The sequence below is a fragment of the Dermacentor andersoni genome, chromosome 8, assembly GCF_023375885.2.
Source record: "Dermacentor andersoni chromosome 8, qqDerAnde1_hic_scaffold, whole genome shotgun sequence".
Lineage (NCBI taxonomy): Eukaryota > Metazoa > Arthropoda > Arachnida > Ixodida > Ixodidae > Dermacentor > Dermacentor andersoni.
The window spans coordinates 146,352,227-146,374,333 of record NC_092821.1 but is presented as its reverse complement, the minus strand read 5'-3'; the positions used below and the strand labels follow the sequence as shown (position 1 = coordinate 146,374,333).

The following is a 22,107-nucleotide window of genomic DNA, read 5'->3' as shown; positions in this document are numbered from 1 at the left end:
GGCTTCAGCGTGCGCGAAAGAAAGAAAGAAAGAAAGAAAGAAAGAAAGAAAGAAAGAAAGAAAGAAAGGGAGGAAGGAAGAGAAATAATGGCAAGGCGGGAAGAGCAGCCTTTCGTCCCGATCACAAGCGGTGATGAGTGACGATGGGGTGTGCGCTAGGTGGCGGTAGCGGCAGGAGCTGTGCGCGCCGAGCTTGCCCCCAAGTCTGTAATTAGAAAGCCGGGATAATTGATGATTTCTTCGAGCGGTGGTGGAGAAAAGAAACCGCCGCCGGCTTCGCGCGTCACGAAGTCATGCCCGCGTATGTGCGGCAGCGAAAGGCCGATGCCTTATATGGCAGAAGCTGAGCGCTGCGCGGCTTCGGCGTGTGCATATAGGGACGGTTTTTTGTATGCAAATCTGTCGGCTCGTGGCTTCCCGTGAACGCTGCAGAGCGGCTCTTGGACGAGTTATAGTTCCGTGCGGCTGTGACTTCGTGTGTTAGTTATTCATTTGTGTAGACTACGGCGGTTATGCATGACAACTAGTTTTCGGCTACCGAGCTGGCTCGGAAGTGAGACGTTGAGGCTTCTCGTGCGCGGTGGTTTTCCGCATTCCCGGCATGTCGTCTGGAGTTGGCGATGCTAACATCGTCGCTGTAATCATAACCAGCAGTCTGATTTATTTCCATTGCAGGACGATGGCCTCTTCCAGCGATTCCCTGTCTTGTGAGCAGCTTCCATCTTATGCATGCCAATTTCCTAATCTCACCACGCCATCTGAACATCTGCCGCCTGAGGCCTGTCGCTGTCTATCTTCCCGACGCAATGCGTGACCGTCCCAAGTTCACTTTTTCTTCCTCTTAATTTCAACTCAAATCGACTACGCCTGCAATCTCTCTAATTATGCCGCGGCGTGTCTCAACGTTGCACCTCTTATCTTTCGTTCCATGGCTCGTCGCGTGGTCCGCGTAGATTAGTCTCAAGCTTCTCTACACGTTAACCCGCAAGCTCGAGTCTCACAGTTTAGCAGTGGTAGGATAGACTGATTGTATGCTTTTCATTCCAAGGGGAAATTTTCAACGACGTTTCTTCGAGGCCGGTCGTGTATAATACCTGACATAGTGGCTCGAACTCGGCTATTCATTTCTTCGGAAATTTCGTTATCACATTCCGGGGCCCCCTATATGGCTATGTACTTGTGACCTTCGACGCAGGACGGTTTTAGGAGGAAGCTTTAGCTCGGGTGCTCCAATCTAAATACCGTAAAAGGAGAATTCGTTTTTCTCGGTAACCACTGCACCAAATTTGACGAGGTTTGTTGCATTTGAAAGGAAAACTTAAAATCTAGTAATTGGTTTCAAATTTTTGATTTAGATCGTCAATATTTTTTTAAAAATTTGCAAAAATCGAAAATTCTCCGCAAATGAAACTAGCAAGTTTACGACTCTATAACTCAGCAGGAAAAAATGATATTACAATTCTGTGAATTGGATTTTATAGTACATCTAAAGCGGACAAAATTGATACGTTGCACGTGAATCTAAAAAAATATAGTAATATAAAAATACAGGTTTTGCAGAACCATTGTGCACAACGTAACAATTTCACGTAAGATATAAATTGACATGTCCAATTTGTCCGCTTTGAATGTTCTAATGGATGCCGTCTAGAGAACCTCGATATCTGTTCTTGATGCAGAGCTATTAATTTATAAACTTCGTGCGTCTATCTTCTCCGAACTGTCCAATTTTCGAAAATTGTTTTCGCAAAATTCAGACTCTACATCGTAATTCCGCTTGCAACAGTCTCTAGAATTTAACTTTCTCTCTCAAATGCAACAAATTTCATTAAAATCGGTCCAGGGGCCATCTGAGAAAAGCGTTTTTACGTTTTACATGTATTTGAATAGGCCGCGTTGGAGTTGGGCCCGAGCTAAAGCTTCCTATTAATAATTCAAACCGCCACTAACAGTTGCTTTGCTGTTGGAGCTGCTAAGGGCTCTTGACTCTAGTCTGAAGCCGCTGTCGCGGTATCTGTCGTTACACATCGAGAACATGTGTACGTTTCCGTAGCGATATATATAGCGCCTGTAACGGAGAGTTACAACCCTTTGTATAGTGTATTTAACGTTATGCGTGTTGTATTACGCGTCAGTAATCATTAATCAGTCCGGTGTCATTAGGGTGTATTTCAAGAGGAACAAGTCTATAAACGCTACCGAGTCATGCAACGAAACCAAGGAAATGAAAAACAAAGAAGTTTCAGAGACCACGGATCATCAGACTTCCGCAAGGTACACTGCCTTCGAAGTGCGGGAGGAATTGCTAATTTCTATATATACAACCTATTACATACCTTTCGACAGCGTCCTATCAGAGGATGTGCTACAGCTTGCGTCTTTGTGAAACGAAGTGCATTCTCTCTACATCGACCGCGAAGCGCCGACACGGTCCAAGAAATTAGCGAAACAGTTTTGCCAAGCAGACAACACAAAGTCTTGGCACAGACCGCTTTTGTTTCCAGCCACTTCTCGAAAGCCACGTACCTGCGCACGATTTCAAAAGGCGTACGCGTGTTTTGCCTTTGTTCTCCTCGTTTCAACACCCCTGCCGTTGATTTTGTGTCCTCCACAAAGCGCGGTGGCGCGAAGAACGCGCGGTGTTGCAGACGATGCAAATGAAGACGTCTGCAGCCGCCAAGTGGTGCTGCCCTTGCCCTCGACCAATCGCCACTCTTGTTTCAACGTTGTAGCCGCATTTTTCTTTTCTCACACGTTCGTTCCTTATCCCATTGCATGGCAGCGGCGGAGTGCGCGCGCGCGGGGGACCGCATATCGTTCGCATCTTTGTTTCACGCGACCTAATGTCTTTTGGGGGGGCGCTCATATTTCAAAGTGCGGCTTCGCATAGGCGGCTGGTCACGACGCGGCTCAGCTCACTTCCAGACGAAAACGCTTCCAGACGAAACGTTCTCACCGCCCCCGCAGAGGTTCCGTGTGCCAGACGGCGCAACCCGCACGGCCACGTTGTAGCAGACGACGTCGACCCTCTGGGGGCTCGCGTGCCCTATCGTATGTGTCGCACCGGACGCTGTTAACTCCGAGCTCATTACATCATCAGGGCGCCTCGCAGCACATACTGCGCGGAACATAATGGCTCCATCAATCCGTGCGTCACGCGGGATCTTCCATTGTTCATTTTGTTTCTCGCCCCCCTCCCCCATTCCTCCTCCACTATCCGCTCTGCTGTTCAGTGCGCGCTTCTGCCTCGAAGAATGTCGACGTGCGTGGTGGCCGCGGGCCTGGCCTTGGAATTGTCGTCTGCGCCCGATCGGCCGTGCGATTCTGGCTGTGTCGTCGTAGGCTCTTCGTGATCTCGAGCGGTGGCTTGCAACTGCCAGATTGGATCGACTGGGCGATGTTGAATCCGTGCGGGGACCGTTCGTGCCTTTCTCGACTGCCCATTATGACTTGCGTGTTCCCGGGCCCCGTTTTCTCGTGAGATATGCGCTTTCCCTTTGTGTACGCTTACCCTGCAGATATTCGCAGCAGAGAAAGTGAGTTCCAGGCAAGATGGAGCAAGTATAGGAAGACACAAATAGCCATAAACGAGACGCCAGGCAGCTGGCGAGGAACTGTTCACTCTGTTCGAGGAATGCGATCGGCCGATCGACGACGAATCAATCATTCTATCTCTAAGTGCACCTTGGAATTATGCCCAGGATGAACTGCCCATGCAGCTCGAAATTGCAGGAAAAAACGCAGTACGCAGCACGAAGCTGATAGAGGTAGACCAGATATCCGCTGGTGTATGCTGGCTTTCTGCATTTCAACAGTACACTTAGGGCGCCATAGATTGTATGTACATTCCGGGCGTCATCTAAGCTAAGGAATATAATAGCATGTGCGTATAATTACTAGCTAGTCATATCCTTATTCGTCTTCCTCTGTATCATTTTGCGGAACACACGCAAAAAGAAAAGGATTTAGTGCTGAGAACAGCTAAAAGACGGCTGGAAGACAGCTAGAGAACGGCTATATAGGTCTGACAACTGCTGGTTTGTATGCAATGGCGCGGTTCGTTGCATTTGCTTACTCTCTGACGCTTCTCATTCATCCGGTGGACAGACCACGTCCGGCTACCCATCCCAGCACCCAGAACTAAGGTGAAGCGCGTATACATACCACGTGTTATAACACTGTACTTCCTCGGCGCATAATAAGCCTCAACTCCAAGCAGTGCGCTTCCGTGTAATCAACGCACTAAGGAGTGATCTATGGGCGGCATGCTGGCACTTCGCTTCTTTCTGCGAGGTCCTCGCGCGAGAGCACGTTGATCCAGACAAGGCAGGCAGGCACGTAGGCATGCGAACCGAGGCAAGCAACCTTGACGGCGCCACGTGACCGACCTCAGCGAAATTCGCCTCGGTTCGCCGCTGCTGCCGCCGCCGTCGCTCGGACGTTGCACATTACGCTTTTGCCACGCCGCCATATAGTGCGAATCTTTCGCGTGTGTATGTACGCGGGGCTGCATGCGTACGTTCTTGCATACGTGTTTTGCTATAGCGTATACGTATATATGCGCGACTGCCAAGCTCCTGCTGCATGCGTCGTCAGCGCCGTTTAATTAAGGAGAAGGCGGTAAGGAGGCGTCCCGCTGTGTCTGGGATGGGCGCTCGCAGCTGCAGTATACCGGATATTACACCTTTCACTGCCTCGGATGTTCCTCGTTTACCACGTGCCTGCGAGGCCTTTCATGCGGGTGCCGTGTGGTTCGGTGTTGTTGGCCAGCCCTATCCTGAAGCAGCGGCCTACAACAAAGAACTTTTCTTTTCTGCTCGGTGTCTTGTTTATTCTTTTTCTTTCAGTATTATTATTCGTCTAGGGTGATGAGAGTGTTTCGGGTTTTCATCCCGCTCTATGCGGCAACGGGGGAAGCATCCGTCTTCCGGTCAGGGCAGGCCAAGTCGATTAACGGCCAACTCCATGCCCGGCCACGGGGCTGGCCGGCACACCTTCGTTCCGTGGCTCCGGCGAATCATTGCGCCCAAATAAGTGAATAAGAACATTTGTTTCCCGCTTATATTGGCGAACGACACGAGCTAGAGAGGTGTGTGTTTGCTCTCGTTCTTTTCTGTAGTTTGGGCTGGCCCTATGCATCGTGCTGTTCTTGTGGACTTCGCAGCCGTTAATGAAAAGCGCCGACCCCACGTGCGTTGTGCCGCACATTCGAGTGCATTAAAAGGGAGACAGGATAAATAACGAGTTATGCTAGATTGGTACATACCCGTCCCTGAATTGCGGCTAGGCGGGTCCTATACGTTGCAAGCAGAGACATGCCACTCCTGAAAGGACGCAATAGGATGCAATGCAATGAAAGGACGCTGCCCGTACATATCGTCATATATTTCTGCGTTCGTTCGTTTGGTGCTGGTCAGTTGCGCGCGCACGCACGCACGCACGCATGCACGCACACACACACACACACACACACACACACACACACACACACACACACACACACACACACACACACACACACACACACACACACACACACACACACACACTCACTCACTCACTCACTCACTCACTCACTCACTCACTCACTCACTCACTCACTCACTCACTCACTCACTCACTCACTCACTCACTCACTCACTCACTCACTCACACACACACACACACACACACACACACACACACACACACACACACACACACACACACACACACACACACACACACACACACACACACACACACACACACACACACACACACACACACACACACACACACACACACACACACACACACACACACACACACACACACACACATATATATATATACACAATTAACGCTCTGTCGCAGCTGCCTATTGGGAAAGGTGGGCGGTCTTTTATGGCCTCTCATTTGATGGTCTGAATGTGACGTTGCTTCAACCGCTCATATCATGGTAGAAAAATGTTCGTGGGTCCGTTCTATATAAATTTATAAGTTTTATACTGTCGTGTATGGTTTGAACTGGAGTGGGGGAAGGTTCAGTTGCTTGTCGTTGCACCACTTCACACCTTTTCCCTTCTTTTCCCTACTTTCTTACTGCGTTTCATTTCTATTGTTTGTCGTCTCACTTGACATACATACATACATACATACATACATACATACATACATACATACATACATACATACATACATACATACATACATACATACATACATACATACATACATACATACATACATACATACATACATACATACATACATATGCGCGAACAGACACGTAATTGATAGAAATGGACATCTTGGCGGACTCTGACGGTCTGGCCCTGTTTCTGTACTCGATGTTCGTTCACGCCTATTGTCCATGTAGACCAGTCTGTTTCTCGCTTTAACGCACGGTGAAAAAACCCGTGGTCAAAACACAAACGCGAAGCGCGCAGAAGGGGTAGGCGGTGTAGATCACCGTTGTCCATCGGAATCTGCCGCCATCCTGAAGGGCGTGCACATAGTCCAGCCGAACGTGAGTTCACCATCTTCGCTACAGTGCACGAGTTCGACTGGTTCCTGATGTGCCGTGGGGATGGTATGTCGTGCTGCAGGGCGGCGGCACGTCTGTAGCGGCTGCGCTGTCGCCTTACGGTGGTCTATTTTTGTTTTATACCTGTGACTTTCTTTTTTTGTGTGTGTGATCGTGATTCGTTTTTACCAGCCCTCTATGGGCTAATGCACATGCTGCGCGCCTGGGTTCTTTACTAGAAAACTCTGATGTCTGTCTTAGTCGCGGTCGTGCGATCAAGGCCGAGTGTTTGCTTCCGCTTTTTTTTCAATCTCAAACAGATGTAGAACAGATGTAGACCAAGCGCAGTGCAAACGTAGATTACACGTAAAGTAGACGTAGATAAGACGTAGAGTATAAGTATAGCAGACGTAAAGTAGACGTAAAGTAGGCGTAAAGTAGACGTCAAGCATACAAAATGTGGCCGTATATCGGACAAAGAAAAAAAAAGAAAACAAAGAATGGGAGAATTTGTCTTGGGAAACCTGCATTATGCTACGAATGAGGTTGTTTTAGGCCGTTGATAGGTTTGTGAGAGTTTTAAACTACGAAAGCGAAAAAATTCTGACGCAACGCAAGCGCATTCATGATTTGTCGCCTCAGAACTATGCGGTAAACAACATTAAAAAAAAATGGCGTCGGGTGGTAAATAATGTTCAGTTCAGTGCACATAATCTCGAGCGTCTGACGATATAGGCACTCTGCAGATGTAACCCTAGCCCCTGCGAGGGTACCTCTAGCGCTATCACGTGCGTAACTTGAGAATTACCAGCAGCAGCCATATAATTACTATACTGGCAGCAGCAGCCAACGTTTCCTTTTTTAATGTTGGCAGCGTCACCCTCGTTATACAGAGTCCGGCCGCACTCTTGAAGTTTGAAGTTTATTTACCACATAAGTACACTGATGTATTCAAGCGGTAGGTATGGAAGTATAGAAGCTGCATAACGGCACCTTGACTGATCTTCGCTTTGTTTTGCTCCGGATAATTTACATTACAACCGAAAACAGAGGTTTCTCGACGTTAACTACAATAAGTCCGCGTCCAAACCGCGAAACCTGCTGTGCTGTAGGGTGCAAGATTGCTTACAGCAATGCTCCAGTTACGAAGCGCTTACGCCGGCACGGGTATCAGATAAGTAACGGCCCAAACTCTTTGTACTCAGCTGGTTCCTTGAAGAAAGCCAACTACATGCTCAGTATTTTCGTTTAACTGGTCCTGATGACAAACGGGCGCATCGCGGAGTAACCTGCGGTACGTTTCTTTCCTACTCGGTAGCGTGTTTTGTTCGGAAGACCGGGGGTAATGTGCGAAAAGTTGGTGAAAGTAAATTCGGATGCCAACGGCTGCTGAGTGTCGCTCGGACGTTAAGTGCGTGACTTAGGCCAGCAGATATACTTGCGCTACGTTTCCAGGAGTTTCATTAATAGGATTGAATTATTAACATGATCTTGAATTGTAGCGCGAAGTGGCACAGACAGAGACTAGAAGCATACAGGACGAGCGCTTCCAGTCTTCTGCTTCTAGTCTCTGTCTGTGTCACTTCGCGCTACCAACTTTCTATCCTTTTGTATTTTATAACATTCTGGAACAAGCAAACACGCATGTGGCGTGGCGATTACAGCGATACGACGGCGTGCCGTCCCTTTGTAGATGTTCTTCTTTAAAAATCGTTTACAACATTAAAAAAGAGCTCGCATTCCAAAGTATGTGTCCTTGATTTTCTGCCGAGCGGTTACTTGCACACATGGCGAACTATAGCGTTTCACAAAGGAACAGCCGATGTTTTCGGATGGCTAAGGCTAAAGAATGTCAAAGTTCCGAATGTGCTTTAGTGTGCTTCACCTCAGTGCAAACATGTAATAAGGTGAATCATATCGATTGGACGAAGGCGAGCTTGGCACGTAAGGTTACTGCCCCAGTGACGGTTGTCAAAAGGTCATCCGGAACAGATCAACCTAGCCATACAAACTGCTTCGCTGCGCACGAGAACCTTGACATCGTTCTTGTTCCTGCTTCTAGGGCTATAAAATTTGGAATGTGTTTTGTATTTCCCCCCCCCCCCCCTATTCATAAAGCAGCACTTTCTCATAGTAGACACGATCAGGTTGTGCTAGCTTGAAAGGTCGCTCGTTTCTGCCAGCAGTATACATGACTAACGGGCATTCGGCGTCCCTGACACCTAAACCACCGCACCATAGTAAACACTAGTCTTCGTAGGAAGCGTGGCTAGCCGCTGAGTCGTCCTAGATTTAATAAATTCTCCTTGGGGCTCGTGAATCTTGGAAAACTCTGATATGCTTTCCATGATGAAAGAGCACTTCAGGCACGGCGTCGACTTATGGGCGAGTTCGACATTATCTCTAGACCGGGCAGAGCAGCAGCTGCAGTGTGTTCACGCTTTCCCGCAACACCGCGCGGCAGTCGCTTGAATTCTTCGGCTGTTAACTTGAAAACGAGAACCCGACGAGCACGCTGCTGCTAGGTAACCTCTGTAATAAATTTCTGCCTTGTCGCTGCGTTGATTGTAGTTTCAGGAACGCATGTCTCGATGATTTTGAAACCACATGCAATAGCCACCTCCCCGACGTCCTAGACCTGGCTTGCTGTAAACATGCGCTTTCCCTTGAGGTTAGCGCTGCGAATGAACGCGTCTGAATCTCGTAGTTCGAGGAATCGTGTCTTTATGAACGTGGTAACGCTGTTTGCTGCCATAACGAGCACCGCGCATTACCTCGCGTGGTGATTTTCAAGCTACCGACAGAGCCCCTCCCCTATCGCTCTCTCCTTCTCTCTCGTTCTCTCTCTTAACCATCACCTTCGAGATTTCGCGCCGCCCGATCTCAGAGTCAACTCCCCAGAAACGTCCGAATGGCCATTTGGTGGCGCTCTTCAATAGCCGACGGTGGCGGCGCCTAACAATGCGCAGTGAGTGTGCCTATATAGACGCGAACAAGAGTGTCAGACGTCTCGACCAAGATGTGAAGCAACAATTTTCAAGCTGCAACGTGCGTGTCGCCTCTTTGAGCTCCTTCAATTTCAAAACGGAATCTTGAACACATAGGTCACAAGCTTGCCATGACATTTGGCTACATATTTATTCCCTTTTCATTGTGCGACGGTATAAACTTGTTACCTTGAAACGCATGCGAGGGAACGCGGTATTAAAATCACATGTATATTCTTGTGCTAAACGAAACTGGATCTCGCTTTCTAGGGCACACTATCGTTGTCTATTGCCCACCCTCGAGCATTGCTTTTGTTGGCATCAACTTTGGCTAACTCCCGCTGTGTACGGCACTTTATCCAGCTGAGCAAGAATAAGCTATCCGCAGAGGCATCACGGCACTCCCTTTTACAAGGAAGCAGGTAAAGACGCACTCATACACAGGAATTACGAGGTTCTGCTAAGTACCGTGGCACATCGTTGATGAGTTTTATCTGGCTTATTTCGTCTTGTTCGTGGAGCATCGTCTGCTACTGTTAGGCGCTCTTCCGACACGCCTTGATATATGCGCGTTCGTTGCGTTATATACTTCCTTTTTTTTCGCGTAGGTTCCGTTTGCAGGCGGGTGCTTGGTTGTACTATATTTCGCGCACCCATTGCGGCAACCTCATTTGCACGCGCTTCATCAATCAAGGCATGTTCTCCGGAGGCACTTGGTTACTCGCAAACGCCTTGACATTAATAACTGTCAAGACAACCAGCCACACTACCGCACAAGATCCCTTGGCAACAAACTTCCGCATGCTCCCGTAAATGCTTGTAACTACTAGAACTTCAGCTACTGAAGGTACCGAAAGGAGCACGGCCGTTAACGTCGTCTGCATGGTTCCGTCGTCGGGCAGACGGCATGTTGCGCGTTTTCGTCTGCAACCTGCTTTGCGCGCTGTAACTTCCCCGAGCAGTCAACCGTGGCGACGCCGTGAATATTTGTTTCATACCCGCAAAAGCGTCTAGAACCACGCCTTCATGTTCGTCTGCTCTTCGGTGGCTTGTCGTCTGCAAAGCAGAAGGGCGCGTTCACGCCATTTATGTTACCGGGAAGTAAAGGGAATGTCAGTGACAGGCGTCTGGTATGCTCATCCGTGGGTCAGATCAAGAATATCACCACGCCTTTCTCCCCTTTTCTCTTATTTTACTTATTTGGTGATTATTGCTTTTTTAGTTATTGTGAAATTCATAGCAAGCTTGTTTTCCTACCATACGCATTCACAAATTTTTGTGGACCTATATAGCTTTGTTGCAGCCGTCTCTCTTAATTATGCAAGTATTCTGGAGGTAACAAGTGCACGAAAATGCCAATCGTATCGTCTACGTGCCACCAGCACAGCGAAGAGTTAATCCATTTTTTGTTTTTGTTTTTGTTTTGTTATTGTTGTTGTTGTGTGTGTGTGTGTGTTCTTGCATGGCCTTGAGCAAATGCGGACAATAGCCATACCAGGGGACGTTCCCAAACACCCGTGCATAACATTACCTGAAAGGCTTCCGATGGACATTTAAGCAGACAGTACTTGACAATAAATACGCACATGCAAAGGAAGATTTACTAGCTGGAGCATTTCTTCTCATTTCGCTTGCGCATAAGGCTTCTATTGAGCAAATCTTTTTTTTTTTCTCTTCCAGACTTTTTTACGTCAAAACTGAGTTGACATGCAGATTACTTTGGAAGAGCTGCTCTGGTCTGTGCTTTGCGTCGCTAATTTAATTGAGTCGTCATATATTTTTCCTTGTATCCAGTTTGCTTTAATGTGGCTGGTATTTTATCATAGCCTTAAGCATTTCATTCGGACCTCGATCCAGTACCCTCATTTGGAACTGCATTACTCTCCTAAATACATTTCGCCGTAGTTTTGTTGGCCTGTGCAATTATCTCGCCGCACCTTCAAATTGTGCCCTCTGTACGTCGTCTTCTGCGACTTCCTTGCTCTTCTGGCTCGCGCTGAACGCGTACGACTGCTTGACACAATTCGCGATCGTCTACTTTAACGTTTGGTGGTCCGAGCATTGGGATGAAAGATAGAAAAACCATTATAAAAAGAAACGCCACTAAAACAAATACCGGGCGTCAGAGCAAGGAGTGTCCACACGTATCCGCACCCTATAAGCTTTGTCTGCTTTATATATTTCCATTTTCTTCCCGCAGGCAATTCTCCGTTATCTCTTTCGCTTATCATCACCACCGCCGTCTGCTGTTCGTCTGCTTCTCGCACCGCGGAATCGTGTGCTGCGGTCTCGTCTTGAGAACCCGCAGTTGCAACATTAGAATAAGCAGATACGTGCCCTTTGAAACGTTAGTGTTAAGAATCTTTTCTTTATTCTTTTGTTTTTCTTAGAGTCGGTCTCCTCCCTCACAGTCGTAATTAGCATCCGCAGCAGCACTTTTCGTCTGCTGCCCCTGCGCTGGCATGCGCTTCAATGTCGTGCGCAGCACCCGGAACAAATCGCGGCATTAGGAGTGTCCGTGGGGCCCACACAACTGACACTTCCGTTACACTTCTGCCCACACGTTCTTTCTTTCTTTTTCGCTTTGTCCCGAGCAATTATCCGCTCCATCACAATCATCACCAGGCGGCAGCGCTATTTCGTCTGCAAACCTCTCCCGCGTGGGGTCGGTGCGCTTCGATGTCGTCTGCTTCCACGGCGTTCAGCGTCGTCTGCAACTAAAGTATCGCGGCAGGGAGCGTCATCGCCTCCAGCCACGTACGCTTCACGGTGTCCACGCGTCGTGGAATGAGGCAAAGCTAACGGTTTGATGAGAGTGCGCCACACACCGACACAAGTACACAGCCACACAGCGCTCGGTCACGCATTAAACCATAGTGCAAGGGCACGCGCCCGCCGTAAGGCCGGCCCGCGCGATATGCCTCGGGCTCCGACTTGGCCGTTGGCTCGCTAGCCAGCTATCTAGCCAGGCGGCTGGCTCCTCACTGTCTCGCAGATTTCTGGGCACACCAAGGAAGGAGACCTTGGGCACGGCTGTGGGTTCTGGTGCATATACGCAAAGAAATTACCTGTCGCAGCGTCTTCCCGCTTCTTTCTTTCTTCCTCTCTTTCTTTCGTTCCTTCTTTCTTTCTTTCTTTCGTTCTCTCTCTCTTTGTTTCTTTCGTTCTGAGGGGGTCGACAACCTTCATATCAGACCTCCTTTCTCTCCTATTTGCGTTCTCCGCTGACCACCCAATTCCACTCCCATGATACCGGGAAGAAACGAGCATCTTCCAAAACAACAGGCGGTAAAAGGGGGGAGGGGTGTCTACGGCCCGACTTTCGTTGGCATAGTGCGTGAAGGCAGGCGCGGGGGGTGGGGGGGTGGAGGTGCTGTTGCTGCTTGCGGAACATGCATGCCTCTAGGCGAGAGTCGATGGCTCGCGTCGTCGCGGGCGAGCGAGCGCGAGCCCGTAGTCAAGCCGAGCCGAGCCAAGCCCACTTTCTATATGCTCTGCACTTGTGCGCTGGCTTGCACGTGTGAGGCGGCGATCGGGCAAAAAAAAAAAAAAAAGATAAGAGCGCCCGCCCTCCCTGCTATCAAGCTCTCCCCCTCCTAAATGTGCATATGAGGAGAGTCATTAATCATGACCGCCAGAGGGCGGCATAAGGCAAATGGCAGGTGAGGGGCGAGGGGGGTTGCCATAGAACACACGTGCGGCCGAAACAAGATATTCGCCTTGCGCTATATATACAGCGTGTTCTTTTTGTTGTTATTGATGTAGCTCTTGTTGTCGGCCTATCGGCGTTGTAGCTGTTTTCCCTTTCTATCTCTACTTTGTTCGTCGCATTTCCGAAGCTGTCCCTGTCGCCCTTCGCTTTTATTGCGTTATTATACGCGACCTTGATAATGACGCCTGTGTCGCAATGTAATCCCTGATGGACCGTCTTCCTTGTTCTCCAATTACGCGTAGTTTTATCTCCTTTCTTTTCGTGCGTCTCATTTTTGTTATCAGGAGCTTATAGAACACGGAAGAACGATGAACAATGATTAGCAAGCCTTGCGAGGTGGTCCTCCATTTATGGCGTGTAATGCAGGGGGCGCTGTCCCTTGTTTATAGTGAGATGTAACGTGCCGTCTTGACGAGCATCTTTAAAATTCTTCGGTGAACCTTAATCAATTATTATAGCTTACGACGTCGCCTGCTATCTGAGCGAGTATCTTTAAAGAGCATCGGCGAACCATAATCAACATTACGCGCATTATCTTCGCTGAAAGTGGTACGAGTTAGGAGAAAAAATGCTGGGTAGCACAACAGGGCCAAGCTTCGGCCGGTAGCCCAACAACAACCTTCGTCGATAATGTTATGTACTTTTTATTGAGGATTTATAGGTTTCAAGAGACGCTTTTTTTTAGAAATGGCGTTCGTTACATCCTCGCCTACGAGTTTATAATGATGCATATACCGCCATTGCGTAACGACAGGAGGCCTCCCCCCTCCCACCGAGAACTTTCGTTAAACGACTCGCCTGAACTCCACCGCTTCTTGTATTTAACACCAAATGTATTTAACTTGCGGAATCATGACCTCTTCATGGCATTTTACTGTCGCAACGGAGTTCGCTAAAAAAGAAATCTCCTCTCTTAACAATAATAATCTGTACACCTGGTCATCCGCAGTATCTTTGAAGAGCAAAGAGTGAGTTTTTTGTATTGTTCATTAAACAGAGCGAGAGGGGGGGGGGGGGGGGAAGTGGAGTGGTATCAAATACTGTCCCAGCCTCACTGCTGACAAAGTGTGCTACACGAAAATACATAAAAGTAAATAAGACGAAAGTTAAGAGCCAGGAAAGCGCTACAGACACACACTAATAATCGTCGTAAACACGAAAATACGGTATGGCCAAACGCCAGAGGCTACCGGTACCGAATGTACGATCACGTGCTTAGAAAACAGTCGCGGCACGAACACGATGGGAGCAGCGGCAACAAAGCGCAACGCGCCTTTGTTATTGCATACTTCGCTGAAAGTAGCGAAAGCACAGTAAACGCTTCTCTTGTCAAATGCTTGTGCTGATGAGTCATTTGAAGTAATGGAAACATCAGCGAAAAAAGAAAAGGCATTTGAAATGCATCCTCAACACTGTTCAGAATAAGATATACAGCCTCTATAAAGCGGCAAACACCAATTTATCCGCATAAATGAGTTTGATAATGCCTCATCACGGCCGTCAAGAAAGTTAGTACGCGCTAAATTGTATTTAGTAACGGTATTTCTTTCTTAAATGCAGGCAACAGAGCAACTCACAGGGATTGCAGAAAAGGTAGACGTATGCTCTGCGGACCCTCACTGTATAACACTAGCCCTGGAACCTCTTCCAAAGAATGAATCCAAGGACCTGCTCGAAATGGCCACCTTTCTAGAGCAAGTGTACGTTCAACGCATGAGATGAATAAATAGAAAAAAAAGAGAGAAAGAAAGAAAGAAAGAAAGAAAGGAAAAGAAAACTAGCATCGCATTTGTTTAGTTGTCGTAACGGTCCATGGACAACGCCAACTAAGTTCCACGCGCCTTACTGTGAAAACACATTTAGGTAAGCGCTATCCACACGGCAGCACCTTGCGGCAGAATCCACAAAAGGGAAAAAAAAAGTTAACGAAAGAAAGAAAGTAAGAAGTGCCATAAAGAAACGTCGATCAGGCATGCGTGCCACCTTTTCCAAACACGGCCAGGACGCTAGCGCGATTTGTTCTTGTGTTGACGCTTCGCACGTCACACTTCTGTTCTCCCGTTGTTTACGCGGAGACAGCACCCTAGGTGGCGGTTCGGGATGATCGCTTCGCTGACGTCTGGCCTTCCCACTTCGCTGGTGTTCTTTTCTTCGTACTTCGTTTTTGTCCTCTTGGGAACGGCCACTTCGGAACTCTCTTGTCCCGAGTGTACAGCTCCGAGGTGTTCGTACACGGAGCACGCAAAGCGCTCTTTTTCCACGCGCATTAATTCAGTCGTACTTTGGTTCCGCAACTGTGCTCTTCGTCTGCCGCTACCTCGTCTGTTTGGCAGCACCGCGAGAAAATAAATGGCAGTTCAGCTTCCCTTCTGCTCGTTATGTAGTCGTCTGCTTGGTAGGCTCCGCGACCCTTTTGGCATTTTCGTCTGCTACTTTTATTGAAGGGCCGGCGCTTGATTCAAATAGGTCTGCCCTCGTTGCGTTTGTCTGTGATTAACCGGCCATTCATTACCCTCTCCTTGGCCTCCACGATTGGCCAGGGCGTCTTCTTGCGTAATGTGCATGCGTGAAGGAAGGTCTTTTCAAGACCAGGTCCGGGTCTTTCAGGCAAAGCAAGTTGTCGTCTGCTTGCAGTTCCATTTCTCCCTCTTTCACCTCTTTAAGGGTTTACTTCATTCAGTTTCATGTGCAATAAGCTCCACACAGCGCGTCGGCAAAGTAGAATTCCTGATAGTGTATACTGTCAAAGTGGCGCTCAGGAAAAGCGCATTTCTGTTTAGCTGTCGAACTCCGTTTGTCTGGACTCGCCGTGGTTGCTCAGTGGCTATGGTGTTAGGCTGCTGAGCACGAGGTCGCGGGATCGAATCCCGGCCACGGCGGCCGCATTTCAAAGGGGGCGAAATGCGAAAACACCCGTGTACTTAGATTTAGGTGCACGTTAAAGAACCCCAGGTGGTCGAAGTTTCCGGAGTCCTCCACTACGGCGTGCCTTATAATGAGAAAGTTGTTTTGGCACGTAAAACCCCATGGTTAAATTTTTTTTCCGTTTGTCTCTGCTCATCTGCCGATTAGATCGCGAAATGACGAATTATAAGGCTGAGAAGTTCTCGCGACATATCGCGAATTCTCTGCCTTTTTACCGCTGTTGTAAAAAAGAAAAAACGTTTTCTTATGCTCAGGGTCATCTTTCGCTATACCTATACCCGCAGACAATCGCACGCGCACGCATATATTAAACAATGTTCACGCTTTCCACGAGTTCCATTTTTCTTTTCGTTTTTCTTCCGTCGATGATTCGGTACGCTTCCAGGCATCGTCCACGGCGTGTCAAAAGCGTGAACGCTGACTCTGAGGCCAAATTTTCGATCCCTTCCCTTTCACCTCTCTTTGCTTTTGCTACTTGTGTTTCTTTCTCGGCTGTGTCGTCTGCTACGCACCTGTGGCTTCGGGTGGGCGTCTGCAAAGAGTGGCCGACCATGCGTGGCCTTGCGCACCTTGTCAACACAAACGGTCAGGGCAACCGCTTCTCAGCGGCAGTCGAACGTCCGAGAGAGGCTTCTTTTGTCCTTGAGCTGGTACTTCTGCTGCAAGGCTCTTGAACGCACGCCACAGAATCGCGCAGACGGCGCCGTGAGGCCTTTTTCGTCTGCCTATATACTTTCAAACGCGTCTGTTTCTCTTGCGTCGGTTCAAAGTATTTTGCTTTATTCTAGCCCCTCCGCGCCTCCAACCGCGGCACTCCGTGCTTTAACGCGGTTACGGCGCAATTCTATTGTCTGCCGCAGGCCGCGTTGTGAAATAAATGGCCGCCCACTTTAACGCGGTTTTGATAGTTAATGACGGATGCCCGTGAAGAAGTTCGTGAGTTTTCGCCTTCACGTGTTCATTGTTTGTTTTTTTCTTCTGTGGCGTGTGGCCTCTTTCATTGCTTTGTGCACGCCGTGAGCTTAGTTTTCTTCCTCACTTATTCATTCTCTCCCATTGGACAATCGCTGTCGCATTTTTTGTTCGAATCGTATACGTCACGTGCTACCTCTGAAGTTGACGTGTTTGTTGGGATAAGGACGTGCGTTGCATGCGTGAGTCATCGTAATTTCGGACCGGCGAGATGAGTTGCACGGCTGACACGCATCTGTGACTCTCTTTTCTTTTTTTCCATGCATTGTTTTTTGTGTGTGTGCCGAAAAAATCCAAGGACATCACACATATAGGACAGTCTCGCAGTTGTTCAATCGCGTTTCTTTTCCCCGCACGGAACTAAATGCGTGATCGGGTTAACACCTTGACTTTTCGTATTCAAAGCTCGCGCTCTCCTCCACATAGGAGAGTGAGCTACGCGTATATTATCGGTCGCTGTAAGAACGCAGTCGCTGCCCTGACGAAGCCAAGTGCATTTGTCCAGATGGTGAATCCAGCGACATTCAATCCTTGTTCGATCACTGCTTATCACTACAAGCAAGGCTTGCCACGCAGCGGCCACAGACGCTGGTGACCCAGTGGAGAAGTTTTCTTGTGTTATTTCTCGCCGCTTTTTGCCTTCGCAAGGCATGGCCCGTGTTAGTGCCGAGTACCTGTCTTGCAAGACTTCGTTGTCGAAATTCTCATGCCCTCATCCCGGCCACGGCGACCCCATTTCGATGGGGGCGAAATGCGAAAACACCTGTGTACTTAGACTAAAGTGCATGTTAAAAAAAAAAAAAAAAAACCTGGTGGTTTAAATTTCCGGAGTCCCCCACTACGGCGTGCCTCATAATGTCGTGGTTTTGGCGCCTAAAGCCCCATAATTAAATTTTAAAGTAAAGGCGATAAACTGAAGCACACGCAGTTCTACCCGCTTCGTCGGTTCGGTGGTCGCAGCGCTCTGCTGGTGGGCATTAGGTTCTGGGTTCGGTACCCGGCCGAGGCGCGGCCGCATTCAGGCGGAATCAGCATGCTCAAAAACCCTCATGTACAAAGCTGAGTTTATTCAGAGTATCTCCGCTGCCGCGTTTGTCATTGGCTCCGTTTTACTTTAGGAAGTCGAACACCATCAATTAATCGGCCTGCGAAAGTAGCTGGCGCGAGTTCTGTGGAACAGAGGGCCGAGATCCGGGGTAGGTACGTTGAATTAGACTCTAGAGTTTAAAGCAAGCAAACAAACAAACAAACAAACAAACAAACAGCAAGCAAATAAACAATCAAGACGGCAAATAAATAAACAAATAAACAAGCAAGCAAACAAAGAAGTACATACAAAGGAAAAGTAAAAAGAAAACTGCATGGACGTCTCCAAGGGAGACGTTCCGGATGCAGAGAACAAATTAGGAAGGAAATGTTGCGAAAAAAAAGACGAAACGAATGAATGAATTAATGAGAAACACTAAACAGTATACAATAGCTGCACCCTGCTGCGTATCCAAGAGGGACATTTCGGCAGCGGAGAACAAATAAGGAGGGAATAACGTGAAGTGAGAGCGTCTCTCGTGGCTCTAGCGTTGCTTTGAGAAGTGAAACCTCATCAGTAAATGAACTTTCGTGAATACTGCGCACGAAATTTCCGAAAAGGAGGACCAAGATTCCGAGCGCATCAAAGAGGGACGTTGTTTTCTGGCGCAAAATAGCATGATACGAAGCAATGGAAACGAATACATACACGCACGCACAGAGAAAGAAGATAGGTTCCGGGTGCGTCCACGGGCAACGTTTCGGCTCCAGACAGCAAATTAGGTGAGACAGGTTTAGAAAGAAAAGAAAGAAAGACGGGAACGGGAACGCAAGAAAGAAACACACTACACCCTGCAGCATTCAAGAGGAACGTTTCGGAATGGGAGAGAAAATCAGCTGAGTATAACATAGTGGGCTTGCGTTGCTTTGAAAGGTTATCCGTCAGTGAATAAACGTGCGCGTACGATGCTCACGAAATCTCTGAAACAGAGGACTAAGATTCTGGGCGCATCAAGAGGGGCGAACTGTTTCGGATAGCGTGATAACGAAGGATTGAAAAGAAATACGTTTACACACACGCAACGCACGCAAAGGAAGAGAGGTGCCGGGGGCATCCAAGGGAGACGTTTCGGCTCCAGAGAGCAAATTAGGTAAGAAAGTAAAAAAAAAAAAAGCGGGAACACACACGCGCACACAAACACACAAAAGAAACAGGCTGCGCTCCGCAGAACTCAAGAGGGACGTTTCGGCATCGGAGAGCGAACAAGGTGAAACAAAAGATAACGCACAAAAGAAATGCGCGCGCACGCGCCGAGAACAGGGTGAAGCGCAGAGCCGTTGGTGCGTGCGAGAGGGAAGGGGAACGCGACGTTTCGGGCTCCAACCGAAGTCTCGCCTCGGTAGCCGCTCGCGCGAGCGGCGGCTTCGTCTGCGATTAGCGCACGCTTGGCCGCGTTTGGCCGAGCTTCGCGTTTTTGCTCCTACCCCAAATTAGAGGCCGGAGAGTTTGGGAGGGGGTTGTAGGCAGGCAGATTGCTCTAAGTGGATCATACCACGGGTGAAAGGGGGGGGGGGGGGGGGGCGACTCGACTTCCACGCGCGGTGGCCAGCGACCCGCTCCGCTGCCGCCAGGTGGGGCTAAGCTATAGCGCGCATGCGCAAGGAGCTTTCGGTAGCGCTACGCGCGCCGTCGCCGCTTGTTCGTTCCTTTTAACAGCGTTCCCTTTTTTTTTCCCTTCATCTTTGTCGCTTGGTCAAAGTAATGTGCTAGTTATAGCAACAATGGCAGACGTAGCACGGCCCTGGAGCTGGCGAGCAGGGGCGGGCGAACTTGTTTGTGCAGTAATGGTTAACGGCTCGAGAAACCGTGAAAAGCAAGCGAACGGTGGGCGAACGCGCATTCAGGATGTCTGACCTGCGTAGAATACGAGAGTGGTACGCATTCTTACACGTTACGCACGGACGATGCAGCGTGCGCGCCGATAATAGCGGCGGTAAGGAGATAGCGAAACGAGAAAGCAAGCGAAAGAGGCGAGAGAAGCTGTCAGTGACTATCTGTTCGTGACGTCTTTATCTTTCTCTGCGGCACGATTTGCTGTAACGCGAAGGTCGGAACAAAGCCGCCATGCACGACAGTGCGTTTGCGCCTATACACGTTTGGTGCGTTTGGCAGGCATTCGCAGATCATGAACAGCAGGTTGCCATTATCCCTCAAGAGAAAAGTGTATAACAGCTGTGTCTTACCAGTGCTCACGTACGGGGCAGAAACCTGGAGGCTTACGAAAAGGGTTCTACTTAAATTGAGGACGACGCAACGAGCTATGGAAAGAAAAATGATAGGTGTAACGTTAAGGGATAAGAAAAGAGCAGATTGGGTGAGGGAACAAACGCGCGTTAATGACATCTTAGTTGAAATCAAGAAAAAGAAATGGGCATGGGCAGGACATGTAATGAGGAGGGAAGATAACCGATGGTCATTAAGGGTTACGGACTGGATTCCGAGGGAAGGAAAGCGTAGCAGGGGGCGACAGAAAGTTAGGTGGACAGATGAGATTAGGAAGTTTGGAGGGTCAACATGGCCACAATTAGTACATGACCGGGGTAGTTGGAGAAGTATGGGAGAGGCCTTTGCCCTGCAGTGGGCGTAATCAGGCTGATGATGATGATGACGTTGTCTGTCTTTTATTTCCTCTCCGGTGTAAAGATGCACCAACGATGTCGGAATGACGTGACAGCGAACGAAACAGAGATAACGTGTTCGTAATAGTTAAGTATGCAGGATACATAACTCGATAACGAAGAAAGGTGGCGGGTGTAACAACGAAGAGCTTGTGTGACCGGGACTGTTCGTTTCTTTTTTACGTAGGATAGTGCGGGTACAGAAGTTGTCCGCTATCCTTATAGTAACAATAACCAGATAACGTAAAAAAAACAAGGAAAGCGAGAGAGCAGGTGTTTCGCGCATGGCTTTTGTAGCTTTGTAGTTTCGTTCTTTGCAATCCGCGCCGCGGCGTAGCTGTCACTTTCTTCGCTTAAAGGGAGGGGGTCTAGCTCGGGGTCTGTACCGATCTCCGTATGCAATCACCATACCTTGCTGGTGAAGCAGCGAGTGTCGTCTTTTCTTGCGTGTCTTCACTGTTTCCGTGTCAGTGTGCTGCTTCACCAGCAAGATGTGTCGATAAATCACCAACTAGCCCAACTTTCCACATTACTGAACTCCGTATGCAAATTGCCTGCTGCCGTAGCTGAATGTTTCTGGCGTTCCGGTGCTGAGTCGAGGGCCCGGGTTGAATCTCGGCCGCGGCGGTCGCATTCCTATGGGGGCGAAAATGCAAAAAAAGCGGCCGTGTATGCACTTGCATTTAGGTGCACGTTAACCAACTCTGGCTGGTAAAAATTAATCTAGAGAGGATGCGGCTTACGCCGCATAATCTGGTCGTGGGTATGGCACGTAAAACCACAGAGTGTTATTTGGTTTCTATATGTGTTCTAATTTGACAGCCGGTTTTATCGATTTGAATGAGGTTTGTTGCATGTAAGAGAGGGAATGCTGAATTCTACTGGCCTTAGCAGCAAAATTGTGAGTTAGAACCTGTAATGGTTTTAAACGAATTTCCGTGTATCCGCGACCTTTAAGAAAACGATACCGATGTACAAAGTTCACAAATACACAAAGTCTATGCAAGCAGATATCGTAGTTATCCAAATTCCATCTATCAGATAACACGAATAGAACAAATATCATTTATTAGTTCACAGCATAGGTGAAACATTTACAGTGCATACGCGAGGGATACCATACGGCGAATAACAGAGCAGGGAATTTCGTAGTTGAAGGCTACGTGCCTATAAATCTTGGCGCTGCGTGTCGCAATGAAACGTGTAGCCGTCAGCCATCAGGCTGTTTCTCGGGATTGTGATTGAACTCCTGAACGCATTATAGGGTCATCGTAACCGCAACTGAAATTCGTCTACAC

The 22,107-nt window shown here is 48.5% G+C and overlaps 1 protein-coding gene across 2 annotated transcripts in view; it reads left to right on the top strand.

Annotated features, from left to right (window-relative positions):
- The window catches only part of mwh (multiple wing hairs), a 254,309-nt gene that overhangs the window by 73,387 nt on the left and 158,815 nt on the right, over nucleotides 1–22,107 (top strand). The window lies entirely within an intron of this gene.